The sequence below is a fragment of the Netta rufina genome, assembly GCF_964035555.1.
Source record: "Netta rufina genome assembly, chromosome: 2".
In the NCBI taxonomy this organism is placed as follows: Eukaryota; Metazoa; Chordata; class Aves; order Anseriformes; family Anatidae; genus Netta; species Netta rufina.
This window is the reverse complement of record NC_140124.1, coordinates 53,099,908-53,120,148: the sequence shown is the minus strand read 5'-3', so window position 1 is coordinate 53,120,148 and position 20,241 is coordinate 53,099,908. Positions and strand designations below refer to the sequence as shown.

The 20,241-nt window shown below is 43.3% G+C and overlaps 1 protein-coding gene across 3 annotated transcripts in view; it reads left to right on the top strand.

Moving 5' to 3' along the window:
* The window catches only part of ATXN1 (ataxin 1), a 189,813-nt gene that overhangs the window by 8,591 nt on the left and 160,981 nt on the right, over positions 1-20,241 (top strand). The gene's annotated exons all lie outside the window — the stretch shown is intronic.

The following is a 20,241-nucleotide window of genomic DNA, read 5'->3' as shown; positions in this document are numbered from 1 at the left end:
CCTGTTTGAGGACATTGGGCTTAGTAAAAATAAGATTACATACGTTGAGATATGGCTTTTTTTTTTTTTTCCAATCCTGCCTTCAGTTAATTTTAGCCTGAGCTAAAAAACAGAGTTATTGTTATTTGTTTGGAGCATGCACAGCCTCCTTCCATCCTTCCATGCAGGCAAATAACTCAATGCTTTCTTTTAAATGGTTGTGCTGAGAGGATTTTGCATGAGACACTGGACATCTTAACAGCTAAAGAGTTCTTTTTAATCTTTTCCACTCTCGAGTCACTTGATATCTATGAATCATATTATAGTATCGGGTTGAATTTACAGCCACAGCCTGTTTGTAAGATTTTTTTTTTTTGCTGAATTTTCCACAAGTATAGCTGTGCACTACTGCATGTGGCTTATTTTTTACATAAGGCAGAAGTTCTGCTTTATGTAGGCTTCTGGCTGCTGTTCTCTGCAAATGAACAGCAATCTATCCTTTTAAAATATTTTGTACTACTGTAAAGAGAGGTAATCTGTCTCTATATTAGTGTGTTCAAAGGCAATTTTTTGATTGCCGTATCGGCGTTCTTTTATCATAGCTGATCTTATTTCTTCCCTCTTACACTGTTTATCAAGGCCTACAATGGCTGTAGGGCTAAAAGAAGGCAGGGGCAGGCAGTGGAGATTTTGAGCATATTAAGAGCACAAGTGAAACGAAGACGTGAACTAGGTATAATTGGAGAGTAATTAGAAATCATTTTAATTTTTTTTAATTGTTTGTTTTGTGTGTGAGTGAATAACGCTCTGGTAAATTAAATGAAAAGATGTGAATGCAGGGGACGATCTCAGAAATGAGTCTCCGCCGCCTCCTCAGCCCTGCCCCGTCACCTCAGCGGTGACCTTTCATGGTTCTGCTCTGCTGTTCCCTCGGCAGATGCTGCTAGCCTGATGTCAGATTGATTGAAGGTTTTGCAACACGGTCTGAAGTCTAAATGGAGCTGGGTGTAGTGATCTGCCTAGATAAAAGCAGTGGGCTCACGTACGTAACGTGATATAAGCTGAGACCTGAGGCTTGATTCACCTTCCAGCACGTGCTTTTAAAGAGGTGTGCCTGCAACTGGAGTAAGGGACTGTGGAGGATCTGTCCCGTGTTGTGGCTTGCCAGCATTGCCTCAGCGTGGTCTTCTGGGTGCGAGACTAAGTGGTGGAGAGACAGAGCACTTTGAAGGGCTGAGGGCCACAACGCTGAGATTACCATCACTGATGGGTAGTTTTGCATGTGCCTCGGCGTCTGTGCATGCCCTCCTCCTTTCCTCTCCCTTGGCTGTGTGAGTTGGGTAGGGGCTGCCTGCTGGATTTTGCCATGCCTGTGGTTTAAAGCTAGCCCAAATCCAGGCAGCATCTGGATTTCAATCTGGGAGGCTTCTTGTGGTGATGGAGGCAACCCCCCGGTTTGATAATTCCTTCTTTATTTTCTAGTGATCGGCCCGTGTTGAGACTAGCTGAAACCCCGACTTAAGGATTTATTGAGTCACTCTTCAGTCTGTAAAAAGGACAAAAGTTTAAGTGTTTCTCACTCGTATCGGAGTGTGGTTGTGACTGTTACCACCTTTTTTGTTTGTCAGGTACCCACGCATGAAGGCCCTTGTAGTTCTGCAAATTTCACATTGCTGTGAGACTAGCTCCTTGAAAGAAAATCAGGCTTTAACGGAGAAGGATAATTACAAAAAGCAGGCTTAATCCTTCTTTATTGCACTCAGGATTTTTGCGCCAGAGAGTATTTCCTCACTGGTGCCGTTCCTTTTCAGCATCACGTGTAGCAGCTGAGTGGGGAGTGCCTTTCCTGGTTACTATGATAGTAAAAGCGTTGGTCCTCTTCCTTAGCCCCAGAGCACTTCAGCTCTGGTACTAGGCTGCAGCTGTAGCTTTCCTCAGGTGGTCTGAGAGCAGAGTGATCCAGAACAGTGAAAATTCATTGTGTGCAAGAGAAAAAAATCTCCGTGCCTTATCACACTGGAAAAAGTTGCGAGTTAATCCTCCCCGTACCACTAGTGGTTAAAAACCCATAGTGCTAATCATATGTAATGCATTTTTATTTACAGATTAGTAGGCTCTAGTCTGACATATGACTAACAGGGAAGCCCCTCCCTTTAACAGTTGTATGTCATCTGCTTCAGAGAACTAATTACTTGGCAATTCCCATTTGATAATTCCCTCTTTATTTTCTGATGAGTTACTTAACAGTGATGAGCTCATTGAGCAGAATACCGTGCTTAATCTGTGCTTCAGAAACTACGGTGCGGGCCTGGGGATATCATTGTTTTCTAAATGCTGTTTAGCCTTGCCACAGGAACACTGAAACCGCACTAAGACATGTTAACAGTTCGCAGTTAACGGTAAGCTTAACGTGAGTGGCGCACTTATTTGCCAAAAAGTAAACGGGGGATGTAGATCACTGGTGCGGTTGCATTTTAAAATTGTGTCCGGAGTGGAACAGTCTGCAAACAGGATGTTAAGTACATCATTTCTCCAAAAATCAAAACAAAACGCAGACATAAGGAAATAAGAGCTTGTGTCAGATGTATCTCCTGTGTATCATTTTACCTCTCCACTGAAATAACCCATTTTAAAGGAAATACATATATATATATATTTTTTTTTTTTTTAAAATCACCATTTTCCTGTAATATCTATTTGACAGTTCGGTTGGTAATGGTAATTGTTGCCTTGTTTTAATATGAGATACTTGAATAAAATATCACTGTGTTTTCTCGCTGTTACCTGTTTTTCTTTATCCTTCCCCAACCCCTTTCCACATTCTTTTGCTCTAGTTCCACAGCAACACTTGTTTCTGGCTGGGGAATGCATTGCAAGCCTCACTGCTAATTACCGTGTTACAGTGTTTTTAGAGGGTACCTGAGTTCAGCGGCGCTTAGCTACAGCACCAGGCCAGGGGATTTATGGGGTAAAGTAACATCAGTCTGCTCATGGCAGTCTCGGTAAGGTCAAAGTATCCTGCAGATCGGGGTCCCTTTCAGACCCAGTGGCTCTGAAATTCAACCGTGTGAAACCATGCCATTGAATTTGATTAACGTTTTATCGTTGACTTTAGTAGAGGAAGGTTTGTGGATCAACAGCAGTGCCTTTGGCTAGCTGGCAGTGTTGTCCCACAGATACTGATACCCAAAGAACTGGATTTTAGCCACTCATGTTGCTATAAGCTGAGAATTGGGCTGTTTTTTTCTTGCAGAAGGAGAAGCATAGTATTTTGTGGATTAGTTCACATGACATTGCATCATCGAGCTTGCTGATTTATTAGATATTCACAGTGATACCTCTTGGCCAGGTACTGGAAGCTCTGTCACAGGCTTATTTTATCAATGAGAAAAATGCATTTGTATGTAGTTACATGTGTTTTTTGTAAGATTAATCAGAAGAACAGTAATTTTATGAAATGTGCAATTCAGAGCAGATTAATCTACTTTAATTGTGTTCATGAAGTACACCAGCTATAAAATTTTTGAAAGGGATGTTAATCAAGTTGATCAAAGGTGGCTTGAAGTACAGAATTCAAATACTAACACAATTATACTCTGTCCGTATGTTTGCTGTAACAAACTTGCTGGGTGATGATTTCTCTTATTTTTAAGACAAAAATAAGTTCCTTTTTTTTTTTTCTTCCCGAGCCTTGGTGTCAGAATCATTTTACAGGGGCAGCCAAAGAGTTATGAGTTTGTAATTCGGGCTTATCTTCACCTGCCTGCTCAGAGGCAAAAGGTTGCAGTGGTGATCATCCACCCGTGAGTTGTCCAAGCCAGTCTCCATTCATCTTCCTCTTCTGGCTTAGCAGTACTGCCTGACTACTGAGCCTCTACTTTGGCAGCATTGCCTGTGATTTCGGAAGAGACTGCTGTTAGGGACTACAGATTTAGTCAATGGTATTTTCTTCCCTCAGGAAGGGGAGGCAGTGTTCCTTGTCATTAACATTGAACTTTTACTTAAAATATTTCACCCCAGACGTGCCAATAGGGATTATTCTATCAATATTTGTGGAAGTAAAACAGCATAGTATGAATATCATGAACATGACCCTTCAGTTACTACAAGATCTTTCACAGAATCATAGAATCACCGGATGGTTTGAGTGGGAAGGGACCTTAAAGACCACGCAGTGCCACCCCCCTGCCATGGGCAGGGACACCTCCCACCAGCCCAGGCTGCCCAAAGCCCCATCCAGCCTGGCCTTGAGCACCTCCAGGGATGGGGCATCCACAGCTTCTCTGGGCAGCCTATGCCAGGGCCTCACCACACTTCAGTAAAAAAATTTCTTCCTTATACCTAATTAAAACCTACCCTCTTCTAGTTTAAAACCATTCCCCTTTGTCCTACCACTGTACTCCCTGACAAAGAGTCTATCTCTAGCTTTCCTGTAGGCCCCCTTTAGGTACTGGAAGGCTGCTCTAAGGCCTCCCTGCAGCCTTCTCTTCTCTGGTCTGAACAGCCCTCAGCCTCTCCTCGCAGGAGAGTTGCTCCGGCCCCTTGATTGTCTTTGCGGCCCTCTTCTGGCCTGGTTCTAATACTTACATGTCCTTCTTGTGCTGGGATCCCCAGAGCTGAACACAGGGCTCCAGGTGGGGTCTCGCAAGAGCAGACCAGAGGGGGAGAATCACCTCCCTCGCCCTGCTGGCCACACTGCTTTTGATACAGCCCAGGATACATTTGGCTTTCTGGGCTGCAAGTACACGTTGCCGGCTCATGTTGAGCTTCTCATCAACCAACACCCCCAGGTCCTTCTTCTCAAGGCTGCTCTCAATCCATTTTCCACCTAGCCTGTATTTCTGATTGGGATTGCCCCAACCCAGGTGCAGGACCTTGCACTTGGCCTTGTTTAACTTCATGAGGTTCTCACAGGCCCACCTCTCAAGCCTGTCCAGGTCCCTCTGGATGGCATCCCTTCCTTTTAGCGTGTTGACCGCACCACACAGCTTGGTGTCATCAGCAAACTTGCTGAGGGTGCACTTAGTTTGACCGTCCATGTCACTGACTAAGGTGTTAAATAGTGCCAGTCCCAATACAGATCCCTGAGGACCACTGCTCATCACACCACTCATCACTGATCTCCACCTGGACACTGAGCTGTTGACTGCAACTCATTTAGTGTAACCATCCAGCCAATTCCTTACCCGCCAAGTGGTTCATCCATCAAATCCATGCCTCTCCAATGTAGAGATAAGGATATCATGTGGGACATTGTCAAATGCTTTGCACAAGTCCAGGTAGATGAAATCAGTTGCTCTTCCCCTGTCCACCAGTGTTGTAACCCCATCGTAGAAGGCCATCTGGTGTGTCAGGCAAAAAGTCAAATTAATGCCATGTGTCAGGCATACTGATTTCATACTATTGTTTTAAGATTTGAGCATCCAGTTTTAATGGAACAAAACAAAACAAATGCATCTCGTTAACATGTGGAGCAATGCATCCCAAGGGCTGGTGGAAAGGCCAAAGGCAAATGGGTGGATCTGGGCAAACACTTTACCTTTGCATCTCCTGGTTTGCAGAGCTGGAAAGCTGCTTTACCTTTCCAGTTAAGTCTTGTGTATCTCTTCTTTGATTCAAGGATGAGTTTTAGGTTCTTACTATCAGTCTTGCTAAATTTTCTTGGATATTCGCTGTGATCTGACCTGATACTTGTTGATACAGCCCTGGAAGTCACTTCAGGTCTTCTTTTTGAACGTGACAGTTAATTCAATTGCAGGGTGATAGCTGACACAGCAATACAGTCTCTGTAATGTGTTTCAAGGTCTGCACTGTATTTGATGGGGAAACAGGGGGATGGTGGGTGTTGTGGGCCAATAAACTGTAGTTTGAAATTGCACTGTGTCTTTTTTCTGGGTAGCGCACAAGTACGTTATAGAGGGACTTAAAATATATGTGATACTACAGCACTGGAAGGACTGAAGAAAAAATACAAGTCTTTATTTTGTCCCATGTTTGCACAAGCTGAAGGAATTACTCAGTCCTTGTGCCTGGTTTCTTCAGGTATGAGACTGCCGCAAACCAGCCTGGGTACGTCCTAGGCTGTGTTGGTTACCTCGAGGTAATTTTGTTTGCAGCTGTGTGGCATATTGAGGGGATATACAGTGTGCAGCGACTGAGTGAATTAAAGTAATGATAATACACTTCATGAGTGGCATTTGTTACATGACACTGTGATCCAGATGTTGTTATCTGTTAGAGTACAGCCAAAAAGGGCCCTAAGGAAAATGAAGATGGATAGAAGGTACATAGTAAGCATCTGCAACACATTAAACAGCAGCAATCAAACACGCCAGTTACCTAAGGACTTGAACTTGCTGAACGTCACGTTGGTTGAAAGGAATGGCAGAAATGCAAACGAAGACACACTTGTGCTCCGTTTGCAGCGGTGCTATGAGGTCCGCTGGCCTGAGCTGTCAGGGGGCTGGCTGCAGCTCCTAGTGCTGTTTATACAGCGCCTTACTTATCTGATGTGTCCCTGTGCAACCAGCAGGGCTGTGCACCCCGAGAGGCCGTGGCCAGGCCCTTTCTGTCCTCGCCTCGGTCAGCATGAACCCTGCGTGTCCTTCATTGCACCGAGGTGCTCAGCCACGGCCAGCGGCAGGTTGAGGGGTCTGGTTCACACCTCCACTGCTTGCTTTGGTGGTAGAAGCAGAACCATAGGCCTATAAACGCGGTGTGTCAGGGCATGGCACCTGGCTTGGCTTCTCTGGGGGCAGCCAGGGCCCTGTGAAGTTGGAGCTGCTGGTGGCAGGTCAGCGTTGCTGACAGGACACTGCCTGGTTGGTGCTGCCATAGTCGAGTGTTAGCTTGGCTTTTCCTTCAAGGGAGGAGGGAATGAGAACTTCCTCAGCCAGGTGTCATCAGTTGTCTTTCCAGTCTTCAGATGGACATGTTGGTGAATCAGACTAACCTTCCTTTATAAAGCCAGGCGATTTTTTGCCCCTTCATCCTTCTGTCCCGTTGCAGCCTTTTCCAGACTTTATTGTCTTGTGGCTGGCCAATTAATCTTTCTCCTCAGCCCCTTCCTTCTCTGCTGAGTTTCTCCTGTGCTCAGCATTTCTCGCTGCTGCCTGGCCTACTTGTACGGCTGCCTCCCCAGCTTCGCTGCCTGCCCGCTGCTTTGGTCGCCTGCTGGCCCTTTCTCGGGCTTGATTTCCGTGTGCGTTTCTGTGTCTCTAACATCCATTTCTACTTAGAGGGTTTCAATACCTCAGTAAGTTTCTGCAGAGCTGCACATTTGAATGTTGTTTCATCTACCTCTCTTCCTTCCTCGTTAGTCATAGCTGGTTTCTGAGCTTTGCAACCCTGACGATCTGTCCGGACAAGCCTTTCACTCCATACGGCCCTCCCCTTCTCCTCATGGGAAAAAAAAAACCTTTATTTCTTCTCTGAAGCTTCACCGTGGGTGCCCGTTTCACTGGCTGAACATTGGATTTGCAGTCCTGCCTGCCCCTGCCAGTCTTCCCTGGCTTCCAGCTGCAGTTGTCTCTTCAGCTGGTATCTTGCTTTTCAGGCTGATCAGCTGGTTGCAAGCAAATTAGCTGCATTTATCTGTTTGTATAATATTACATGCTGGCAGTTTAAAAATAACTCGGCTGTTTCCTCTGTACCTGAGCATGAGCCGGGAGCCACCCCCTCTTTGGGTCATTTGTTCGTAAGATAATGGGGTCACTGTTACTTTCCTATCATATCATGTGGTCTGCTAGTCAGAGGACTCTTTTATTGTGTTAATAGCAGCGGTTTAAATCAGTAACATTAGTAAGCTTTAAAAATATATTTTTACATACTATGCTGATGGCACAAAAGCAATAGCTTGGGCTGTTTTTCTTGGTTTCCAGGCATTTTCATACTGGCAGAATGCTGCGGTAATAGGTTACAAAACTTTTGAGATAAATTGTAAACGAAGCCAAAAAAGAATGTTTGAAAAGCACTTAATTCAGAAAAAGAATAGAAAAAAAAAAAAAAAAGAAAATGGACGTGTTGTGCATTCTGAGTGAGGCTCTTCACCGAGGGAAACATTCCTTGACTGCTGCGGAGAAGTACAGGAATGAAGTACCCGCTGAATGAGTGAAGTTCACAGAAGGTATGAAGTGAAAAAATGTGAGGGTTGCTTTTTTCCCCCACAGTTGGTTGTTGTTTTTTTTATATCATTACAAGTGCTTTTGCCAAGATCTGACTATTGGCGTGGTAGTGTGGTTATAGTAGATTGAAAAAAACAATAAGTATTTTGGTTGATAAGTTTTGGAGATGTTTTCACAAAAAAAAAAACCAAAAACACATGCTTTTGACTGAAAGGAAAGCTGTCAAAAATAATGCCTTTATCTAAAAATTGATACCCATTCTTGTTATAGATAGCACCGAAAGAGATGCAAACGGAAGGAAATTGTTGGAAAATATGCATTATCCAAATGGATTTACTCAGTGTATTTGACAAGAGCTTGCAGGTAGTTTCACTTTTCCTGTATATAGGCAGTCTCCCAAGGTGAGAGAAGTATCTGAAAAAAAGCAACGACGTGCTTATAAGATGAGATGAATTGGTACAGTGAGTTCAGAGACATGAGTTAGTACTTTTTAAATCTCCATTACAAACAAGACTAGACTCCATATTGATAGAGTCCTTTTAAAGGCAATGCCCTTTTAATCAGCAAACAGGTCCTCTGTGCATCAAATAATTAAAAATAGAGCAAAGTTTCTGAACAAGGCGTCTGGCAGAAGCGTCTGTACTTCCATCTGTGCATGATTAGCAGAATGTTTCATGATATTTAAATAGCACAAGCTTTGCTCTCTTTTTTATTATTTGTTGTGCCGAAGACCTGTTTGCTTGTTAAGTGGTCTTTTCTGAATAGTTACTGGCAAGGAATCAGGAAAGTGTATGAAGACATCTTGTGCACACTGCAAATGCCAAATTGTCCCTTTTTTTTTCAAAGAGTCACTGCCCTTACTATTTTTTTTGATACGAATTTTACCCTATCTTTCACTTGGTTTTTAAAATTTTGTAGAGATCGGTTCATTTCCAGGGGAGTTTAGCGTGCTGTGGTCATTGGCCATGGACTACACTCTCGTTGATATCGCTATTATTTTTATCGTAGTAGAGCTCCGAGGCACGCTACACTGCTCGTACGCGGCGGGGTGTAGTTGCAGAGTGTGTGTGGTGGTTCAGATCTGCAGCTCCTGCTCGCTGCACTGGGAGCCGTGCGCCTAATCTGCTCTGCACACTACTCTGAAATCTTACCCTTTCAGCAGAGACGTAATCAGCCAAGTAACAGCTTTGCAAGTGTTTTTAGAGGCCTTAAACTGGGACTCCTCCTTGCTGGCAGTGGTTCAGCACTGGATTGTGTGTTCTCCTCTCTGTTTCTGGCTAGCAACACAGCGCTTTGCAGTTGTAGCCACTGATTTCCCTTCTCCCTAGGAAAATTTGTGTGTGTGTTTTTTTACAGTGACCAAGTTGGTGTGCAATTAACACAAGATGCTGTCTCGATGCTAAGTGCATCGCTGTAACTGGTGGGGAACCACGAGTGTTTGGGCAGTCGTGTAATGTGCAAGTGCCTTGTAGTTAGGAGCTGGCAGGCCAGCAGGGAGCTCGATGTGCTGATGGGCTTGGAGGCCTTTGTGAAGAGCTGGTATTCAGCCTTTGGACAATTTGCGTTTGGGGATGGGTGTGGAAAATAAAAGAGTTTTTGTGGTGTGTGCGAGTGGGGTTTGCTCTGTAGCTGAGCCTTTTGTTGTTGTTTTTCTTCATGTGTTTGAGAGAGGTTGTGGTGTGTAATGTATGAGTATTGACCTGGGTCATCTCTTTACTTCTGCTCGGGACTTGAAAAGAACTTGTGGTTACTACTGAGAGCAAATCTGTTCACCTGCCAACACAAGTATATTAACTCTGTGTGTTTGTACCTCAGACAAAACACTGAGGAGCTTCTGCACCAGAGATTGAACCCGCTGCTGGCCTTCATGTAGAGTTCACCTCACTTAGCTAGTGCCATGTTACTGGTTTCTGTCACGATTTTTTTTTTCTGTCACGGTGGCCTGTCCATCTTGCCATTCTGCTTCCAGGCATCCAGGGACGCCTGAGCATGAGTTAGAAGATAGCAGGAGTCCTGGAGGGGCAAGAGAAGGAAGGACCATATTTTACTGTGAAACTCCGGGGCAATGCATTCCTTCAGCTAGGCTTCTCAATCAGACCATAAAGCGTTTACAGTCCAATTTTATTGCACCACTGCTGAAAACTGTTAATATTTCCCCCTTTACTTAACAACCGATTTCTGCAGAAAGGAGGAGAATTACTTCTAGAGCTGATTGTTGACTAATGCAGTGTGGTGGGCCTGCTACTGACGTCCCTCCAGGAGCAGGAAGGAGAAGACAGACTTGGACTCCTTTCGGAAACATGTATAATGGTGCGTCAGTAGATTGCTTAAACTAAGCCAAGTTCTGCGTTTTGCTCCCAGTGCTTGTTCTCAGAATATATCATAATGTTTTTTTTGGAACGGCTTCAGCTTATGTTGTGAATGTGAATTAATTAACATTAGTATGAATTGCATATTGTAGAATGGAATTTGTTTTTCTGTGTCTTCTGTCATGCTCTTCTGTCAAGGTCCTTCAAACATTTTAAAATAATGAGTTCAGTTCTAATACTGCCACGGGTCTGTAGACTAACATAGCTGTCTTTCTGGGGGCAGCAGGGGGTCCAACGTAAGGCTGGTTTCACTGGTTGGGGTGGGAAGAACACTGGCTGTGATATTAGCACTCCCCCTGCTATATTTAAAAAGCATTTCTGACAGGCTCCTTGTATTGGCGGACTGCATCTTGCTGTATATATTACTTCATTTATAACTCTCACTACAGTGTAAACAGAATGATGAGGAATTGCAGGGCATATTATTCATTAACTGTTGTTCAGGCCTCCTTGTTGTGTTCCTAGCCCTGATGATTTCACGTTACTACATGAAAAAGCCGGTAGCCCTTGATTTCCTGCAACAAAACTGAAGCTTCCTTTTACAACCCTGCAACAGCACAGCATAGCAGAGCAGGTAAACTAGCTTTCACCCCAGGGTCCTGTTAATTTGTGTGGAAAATGAGGGCTCCATTAGTTTTCTGCTGGTCTCTGGAGGGGAGGGAGGTGCCTTGTATCACTCAAAAACAATTCCTTTCAGCTGGCTAGAGAGGAGTATGGATAGGATCCAGCATAGAAACATCCCCGAGTACAAGAATTATAATGGAAATGTTGATGACCAGTCAGTATAGAGATATTAGCAAGCATTTATATAGCTCGAGAGTTGTTGACTACTGTAGACATGTTGTTTTAGGCCCTACTCCCAGCGGCGTTCCTTCTGTTGGCTTTTGGAGGGTTGTGATTTGAGCCCTTTGACTCAAATTTGCAGAGAAGTTAATTAAGACTGAAAGAAGCATGCATGTTCTGTAATCTTCTTGAACTGTCAGAGAGGAGAACAGTGGAAATAACTGACCTCTGTAATGATACTGAAGTACTTTGTGGTATCTTCAAGCTGTACACTGAAAGTAGAGCTTCCCTTGAGTTATTTGGGACATTTCATTTGACCTTTACCATGTAAAGGTGTCTGTTAATGGAAGGCTTGACATAATTTTTGTCCATTTTTTTGTCCAGAATTTGTCCATTCCTCATAAAGCTGTTCTTTGACAAGGGGAAAAACCTCTCTCTGTAATTACCATACACCTTTCTGAACACAGGAATAAACATTTGTTGTTTTCAGTTTGTACTAGTATATGAAAGCTTCTCCAAAACTTTGGCAGCTTGGTAGGAAGGAGTGGCAGGTTAGTGCATTCTCAGCTATGCTGCTCTAACGTATGTTACTTCTAAAGACACCTACATGTTATAATAAAAATACCTCTTATAGCCAAAGATATGTAACCACAGTTTAGCTAATTATGAAAGAAAAAGATTAAACTAAGTACTGAAACGGGGAGGGAAAAAAGGCAAAAATGAAAGTTCTTTTTTTTTTTTTTTAAAGAGCAGCAGAATTAACATAGGAAACAATTACCTTTCCATAAATATTAAAAAACAAGCAAACAAACAAACAAACAAAAAAAACAACTGATGGTTCACCCTATGTTAAATTTGCTATCAGTTGTGGAATATATATGGGCCAAAAGTCTGAAATAGTAAGAGCTGTAAATTCAGTTGATATTCAGACCTCGGCTGCACTCCAGAAAAGGGAATAAATATGTAGCTTTGCTAAAAACAACAAAAGTCAATTTGGGGAAATGTATGAGTACTGCTAGAAAAGCTGAACAATACATCTCTATATAAAATTGCATGTGACTGGTGTAAGAGCTGTTCTGTCACAGTCAGGGCTGTTGATACTGTAAGCAGGTAGCAAAAATTTACTGCTTAATATTTCACGGATAATAATTGTTCTGAATGCTTTAAATAGTACAGGAAATGTAGTGTCACAAACTTGACATTTTAATATTAATATTGATACTGAAACAGTCTCACCACAAAGAATGCCAGGACTGCAGGAGGAAAGACAGCATTTTCATCAGATAAGAGCAGCAGTTTTAAACCCTTTCAGATATGTTGAAAAAAATGCCATATGAAAACTGGGGCAAAACTGTCTTTCAGGTTTGGACATTTTATATCTAGTTTTTGGAACTCCTCTCTAGAGGTAAGGTTAGAAGCAGAGAGGTGTTTTTCTGTCATTTCTCTTTCTCTCCCCTGTCTCCCTAGTTCCCCCCCAGCTTTCTATTGATGAAGACTCAAAATGGTCAATAGCACAGGGCTACTAAGTGGTGTGGATTCGCAGGTACAAATACAAGAGTATGTGTAGGTAAAGAAAAGATGCAAGGGAGTGTATTGGCTTTACTGTCCAGTCTCAAAGTCGCTTGAAATTTGTTAAAAGTTATCTTCTGTAAAATCCAGATGTGGCTACAGAGTACTTAAGGAGAGAGCTTTCTTTTCTGAGAATAAAGTATGGATGGCTTTCTCTTTTCCTTTATTTTTTTTTTAACAAGGAAGCAAGCCTTCTGTCCTCACGTCTGTGTACAGATGAGTGTGTTTGCACACCCTCTTGTAAATTCATTATGGCTTGCCTTATTCTTATAAAAATATCTGGTGGTATCAGGACAGGTGGAGGGTGCAGTGTTTCATGTACAAATATGCAGTAAGTGGCAGCCTACATACATGTTGGAGCCCAAGGACTGTTGCCTCTTTGCATGCACAAAATAGCAAATTTCCCCCAGAAAGGATGCAAAATAAAGATGGAGACTGGTGAAAATCACTGCTGAAATTGTGCATTGCAAAGAGAGGAGACCAGCCAAAGCCAAGCCCACATGAGGAGTAGGAATATTTCTGTTTATGTTCTGTCGCTGTGTGTAGTGCAGTGTTGTTATGGATGGTGCCCCACTGTTGATAAGACTTTGATAACTTCTGGCAATTATGTTGTTATGTAGACGATTTGGTAAGTCACTTACCTCAGTGCTATCACCGCTACATTGCTTTCCAAAATTCCCTATCACGGACTATGTAGGAACATGCTTTTGGCTTTATATTGCTGGTAAAGGTTGCCCCAGTTCGAATCTAGCTCTTTAGCTATCTGTGCACAAGCTAGTTTAAGTGTTTTTTTTTGGGGGGAGGCAGGAAGAAAAGGTTTGTCAGCCTCCCTTCTGAAAGCACTTTGGTACTTGTGACTTCTTTTTCCCTTCAAAAATATATCTTGAACTTTCAGAATCTTGTTTTCAGATGTGATTAATGGTAACTTTTATCTTCAGAATGCAAATGTAATTTTAGCATGCTTTTGCACAGTATAATGCTTTTCTCTGCACAAACGGCTTATCAGAGAATTAAAAAAGATAGGTATATGTTTAAATATGTATATATGGTTTATCTTCTGAAATGTTTACATACTTTTAGCTACTTTAACGTATTGATGACAAAGATGTGCTTTCCTGCATTGTGAAGTGCAAGCAGCCTCATTTTTATGTGTGTCACCCACTATAGCTAGGAAGAGAAATTGGCCAAGTCGCTAGAACTGTTGCAGTACCTTTATGTCTCAGTGCTAGTAACCTACACAGAATCCCCCCATTTCCCAACAGGGATGTTAGGGAATCCTGAATCCTTGATGGTCGTCGGCTTTCCTGTCCAAAGGTTGGAACAACAGCACTTCTGTTAAGTAACACAAATCCCCCACTGCCGCCATGCAGACACCACGCAGCCAGGCTCTGTGACCCCAAGATGCTGCTGGTGGTGGTGTAGCCTGCCCGAGTTGTTGAATGTGATAGGAACAATCTTGCTTTTGCTAAGGAGATCTGGGCAAAATAGTAACACATGGGAAATCTCTCCAGGGCTGCCCTGTTCGTGAGGTGATTCACAGCATGTACAGAGTGGATGGAAAATGTTGTTCTGGAAGTGTTCCAGTTTGTTATTATTTTGAAGGCATTTTGCACAGACTCAAATACTGATGGTGGTATGGGGAGCCTCTAGAGCGAGAAGGAGTGGAAGGTGAATCTCCCACATCTTAGGTCAGGTCTTAACCAGTAAATGACATTTTATTTTGTGGCCAGTTATCCACCTGACTATCCACTCTGTTCTAAATTAAAACCAAGAAAGCAAAATACTCAGGAGATTTTGGCCTGTTTACAAGATGGGTTGCTGTTGCAGATGATTATATAGATGTGTTTTACTGCCTGTTCCTAACAGCAAGATTTGGAAAAGCATCTTGATTTTGAGCACAGCCAAAAATGGGAGTAATCATGCTGAAACACATTACTTTTTTTTTTTTTTTTTGCATCCTATACTTGCTCTATTTCTTCAACCGTTTCCCTAAGTATCAGCTGCATCTACTGTCAGTGGCAGAATAATAGGTTAAATGAATATATATTTTTTAATCTAGTATAGCTGCTCTGAGGGACACAGAAATAAATTGTTAAGATAACATTAATCTTCTCATTTAGAGCATGAACCTACTCCTTTGATATCGGTGCAAATTAATGGAATTAGGATCATATCTTTAAATAATAATAATAAAAGCTAAACACCAACTGTAGTATTTTAGAGATGACCAAGTTAAAAATCTGAATGAATAATTGTGACATATGCCTAATCCTCAGCTAATGTTTGTGGTAAGACAATAATCTTCCATGGAGCTGTGAGCGGCCAACGTGTTATAGTGCATCAGGGCCCTATTAATCCATAGATTACTGACAGAGAATATGGTAACAGCTCTAAAGCGTGCCATAGGCAGCATGCTTTTATCTTTGCATTGTTGTTTAAAACTGCATTCTAACGTGTCATTGGGGATATATGTAGTCCTGGAAAAACTGTTCCCACTGTGGTGTTTGCTAGCAGTATGGTGTGTGGCCGGGATGTACACTAGATATTCAAATTATGTACGCTGCAGAATTTGTGAATTTGCATTTTAAAATACTTGTCATTTCTGGAAATACCCTGAGGTGTAACTGTCCACAACTTCCCTTTACTAAGTAATTATTAAATATTTGCTTTCAAAGCTGAATCATTAGCCAGCTAGGGAGTGGGTTTCCCAGCTAGTGATTTTAAAACCTTGAAGTCAGGACTGTAACCCAGAAAGTTTTCTTCTGTCTTTGCTGTCTCGTTCGTCAATACGGGTGAAGCACTGAAGCCAGCTAGCTGAATGCCCTGCCTCCGGGGGTGCAGCTCATTGCCCTGCCTTTCAGGAAAAGTGCTGGACAGCTGGTGCTGCATCAGAGCCTAATTTCATTGAATCTGGAGAAGTTACATGTATTGCATCTCTTAACCTTCAGGAGCAGGGGTTCACATGGCGGAACGGTGGACCGACAGCCATCTGTCCTTCCTGGAGTGGCATTTTGGAGACTGGGGAGTAGTTTTCTGCGGCGTTAGGAGTCTTTTGCCTGAAACCACGAAAGCTGAGGCCTTGTCTACATGCGTGCTGTTGAGGAAGTGGGAAGTGCCCGGAGGTGGGCCACCAGGTTCTCGTTTTTTTTGCCTGCCTCTGCCCGCCCTTTTCTGTTGCACTTCAGTGGGGCAGGTTTATTTGGTGTGCAGCACCAGGACTTCTGTGGGATTTTTGTGTGATAAAGGGCCTTAAATAAACAAATGCATTGTTACACTTGTATCTTGCAGGTATCCCACTCTTGGCAGTGATAAGTCTATCTTTCACCTCAGGTGAGCCCGTGACACTTCAGGTGTGGAGGCAAGCTGCGCCCTGTTCGCAGCCAGGGCCTGCTAGCCCTCACACAGTCCTAATTGCGAACTCCCCCTTGTGCAGGAGGGGGACATCTCAGTGGCACGACCATGTGAGGTTTTCCTGAAGCCTCAGGGGCCAGAGAGGCCCCATGCTTGCTCCTGGCCACGGAGCTTGTGGTTGGGCTGTCCTTCCTTAATGGCGCTCCTCTGGGGACGCGACGGTGCTGCACCGTGCAGGCCTTTGGGAGAGCCTATGTCATTGCAGTCTTGGCTGGAGGTTGCGGGCTGTAAAGCATCACTGGTTACGTTGGTTAATGGGTTTGTAATGCAGCGGTGGCTTCTAGTTTGTGCTCTGTGGTGGTGGCAGTGACCAGCGCCTGTGGTCTGTGGACCTGCTGACTGAGAGCTGCTTCTCCAGGGGAGCGACTCGCAAGCTGACAACGATTGGAGAAAGCCTGCTCAGTCTGCCCATAGGCCAAACAAGATTGTAAAGTTATCTTTTTGATGTCCTGATTATGTTGTAGATTATTAATTATATTTCTTTCATTTTCACGTCATTTCTCCTTCTTCTTTCATGTAGGTTTGCAATAGAGTGACACCTCTGTCTTTCTCTGTGCATATATGTGCATTTTTTTTGACATCCAGAGTTCTCTGCTGTTCAAATAAAGTAATTAATCTCGGTAACTTTAAAAACATGGTATGATAGCCCAGTGAATATATTTGAAAATTAATCTTTAAAATATGATATCTTCTGTGAAGTTACCCAGCATTCTGCTAGTGGCAGTGTAGTAGTTGTGGCTGTTTTCAGAGACCTCAAGAGTTTGCTGGAAACTCATCCTTCAGAGTGAAATATTTTCTGCTTGTTTTCATTATGAAAGGCAATAAACTGTTGCTGTCAGTGTGTGGGAATCCATTCCTTCATCTGACCTTGTAGTACATGATCATATTCCACTGGCCATTTTTTAGATACCGAAGCGTGGAAGTGAAAATGCCTGCATTGCATTATTTAGATATTATGCAAATAATCATTTTTCCCTTTTTTTTTTTTTCAGTGTAAGCTGTGTGAAAAGCTTTTTAAAAAATTCCACTGCACCCCTTGTAGATGGGCCCACAACAGAAGAACTAGTCTTGAAAGTTCAGCGTAGTTCGTATCTGAATGTGCATCCTCTGTTGCTTCGTCATGAATTCACAGCAACCCACTGGCACGATGACATGAAACGAGCTGTGGAATCATCCACAATTTTGCTTAATCTTGAGCAGTCAGACTGGCAAGTCAGTGGAAAATGCCCATTAGTAAGAGGCTCAATGTTTAGAAAAGCCTGACGTGGAGAACAGTGTTGTGCAACTTAGGGATGTAAGGTCTTGCTCTGATGGGGACGGAGAATTTACGGGTGGGACTTTTGGCCTTTGCAGGGTTCATGTTAGACCTAAAAATGCCTGCAGGAGTGTTGTTGGTGTACATGGCTACGCAGTCTGGAGCTCCTGATGCCCTGGAAAAAAAAACAAAACCCAACAAGGTGTGGCCTTGCTCCTGTCCTTCACCCCTTGGTGCAGTGATGCAGGGCAATGGAGGAGGAGCAGCAGGCACAAAAGCTGTGGTTCCCAGCTGCGTTCCCCTAATGCTTTCGTGGGACTCGCCCACGCGTGGTGGCAGGGAGGCACCCACCAGGGGCTTTGCCCAAGCAATATTCTTCGTTCTGGGACACCTAGGATTTGTGGAGCCTTGCTGGAGTTCACGGTGAACTATATAATTAGTATGATTTTAGCTTCCAGTCAGCTGTAATAGTAGTACCAGGAGGCTGTTTCTGCTTTGCATAGCTTACTAGAAAAGATATTTTTAATTTTCTACACGTACACCTTATAAAGAAGAACATGTGCTGTGGCTTTTTGTCAGGAGACAGCATGAACTGTGTTTTCCAGTGTCACGACCAGCAAGTGTGCATCAAAATGCTTTTCCCAAGCATCCATTAGGCCAGCTGGGGAGGAGTACTGCTGGATGCGCAGCGTGCTCATACCTGAGCACAAGGCAAAGGGCCAATCTAATTCCCAGTGGGGTCCAGAAGTTTTTCCGTTGAGTTTATTTGTAGTTAAACTGGGGAAGTGATCTGAGAAATCTTCCAGCGTGAAGAATGTGAAGTAAGAATGGATGGGAGGAACCTCAAGTGGTAAGAGGGAAGCAGTAGGCTAGGAGAAAGACGAGGTCCGGTAAAATCAAATAATAAAACACACACAAAACTGTAGGATTTAGTTTGACAGAGCAGCTCCATGCTTACAAGCTTGGCACAACTGTCATCTTTGATTCATCTCCTCACCTCAAGCCTGCTCCTCCTCGAGAGGTGGGCTGTGCTCATACCCTCTGCGGTGGCAGAGTCCCTGCTCTGGTCAGAGCGGTGGTTGCAGAGCCAGGGGAGATAACCAGGTCTTTGTGCACATTCCCTGTAGTGGTCACTGCCCCTGGGTGCCTGTGCCTGGCCTGTCGTCCAGATCTTAGACTTCAGGCAGCAGGGCGTTAGAAGCATTACAGGCTATTAAATATATTGTTGGAGTGTTTGGCTGGACAAACTGTTGCTTTTAATAGAGTTCAGATGTGAGATTTGGGGGTCTGAGAGGGTTTGGATGTAAACTTCGGTCATTTGGTTTTGAAAAAGGAAGTACTTTCATGCTTTGAAGGGAAAGAAAAATACGAAGACAGTACTGCAAGTCTCTTCCTTAAATCAAAGTTTTCTGTTTGAAATGGGAACAACTCAGCAGAACAGTTTAAGTAAACATTGCCATAACTGCTTATCTGAGACGCTGGCATCCTCTCTTTTTACTGTGCTACTTTTTTTTGTGGTATCCTGGAGTCTCACAGCCACTGATGTGTTTGTTCTCACAGCACTGCTTTCACAGGCATATGCTTTTATGTCCATTTGCTAGTTGCCACCAAGTTTTAGGACTTCATCTGAGGAGCCCAGTCTCGCAGGGTAGGCTTTGTGCATTCCCTCTGTAGCTGAGATTTTTGAATTGCTGGCTGAAAGGTCCTTCTCCCTCTGCCCACAGTTTTCTTACAACCTCTGTCGTGGCTTCTTCGTTATGGGGAAAAACCAGAGGAAACTATTCCTGAGTCATTTCAAGTCAGTGTTTAGCGCAGAAGAGGATAAAATCTGGGCCAGAAACAGCAAGTGACTGATGCTGTCCGGTTGCAGCCTAAGCGGGGGTCAGTGAGTGCAGTATAAACTCCAGGAGAACTGCCGAAAATCACACGTGGATGTGAGAGGGCAAGGACTTAGGTACTGTCCTAAAGCCAGCGCCAGAGCACGGGGTCATATTTCTTTACTAGGTAGAAAAAATGCTCCATATTGGGCAAATGGCTTATTTAAAGCTTGCTTGGTTTTGCCTGTGTGTTAAAGTCCTGTACGCTCACACTGGGTCTCTTATCTAGAGAGCACTGATACATATAAGGAACTTCTGTGCGCTTAAGTGGGTGAGAGGAATAAAATCAATTAAGAAAGGATAAAGAGAAAACTGTGCCTCTCTAACTACCAGTTCTGTCGTGCTTCAGACAATCCTGCAGCAGGACATGGGAAGCGATCTCAGGCGCATTTTTAGTCATACTTTAAAAACAGCATTTCTTGGTGAAATAGTCTCCCAAATTAAACAGTTAGCACACATGCAAATGCAAGTATATTAGCCTGCCTGTGTCAGTCTAGCACGTATAAAGAGCTTCACAACCGTTCGGATCCGCTCTTCTTTCATAATGGGTTGCAACTTGTTTACTAATGCTTGAAAGCATGTACACATCAAATAAATCTCTGGTATTTGGGCCATAGTGTACCAGCATTATGCAAAGGGAAGATTAACCACACTCTATATTGAGCTATGATCCACTTTACTCTTGATTCCTAGCTGCACTAAAGCAGCCAAACCATCAAAGAACAAAATTAGTGGAAGGATTCCTCCGACAAAAGATACATTTCCATATTTATTTGCATTATTGTTAAGGAAAGGGCAATCAGAAGAGCAAATCTCCTTGGGACTCAGGGTATTATACTTTAATCATAATACCTGAAGTAAGTTTTTGGGTGCAG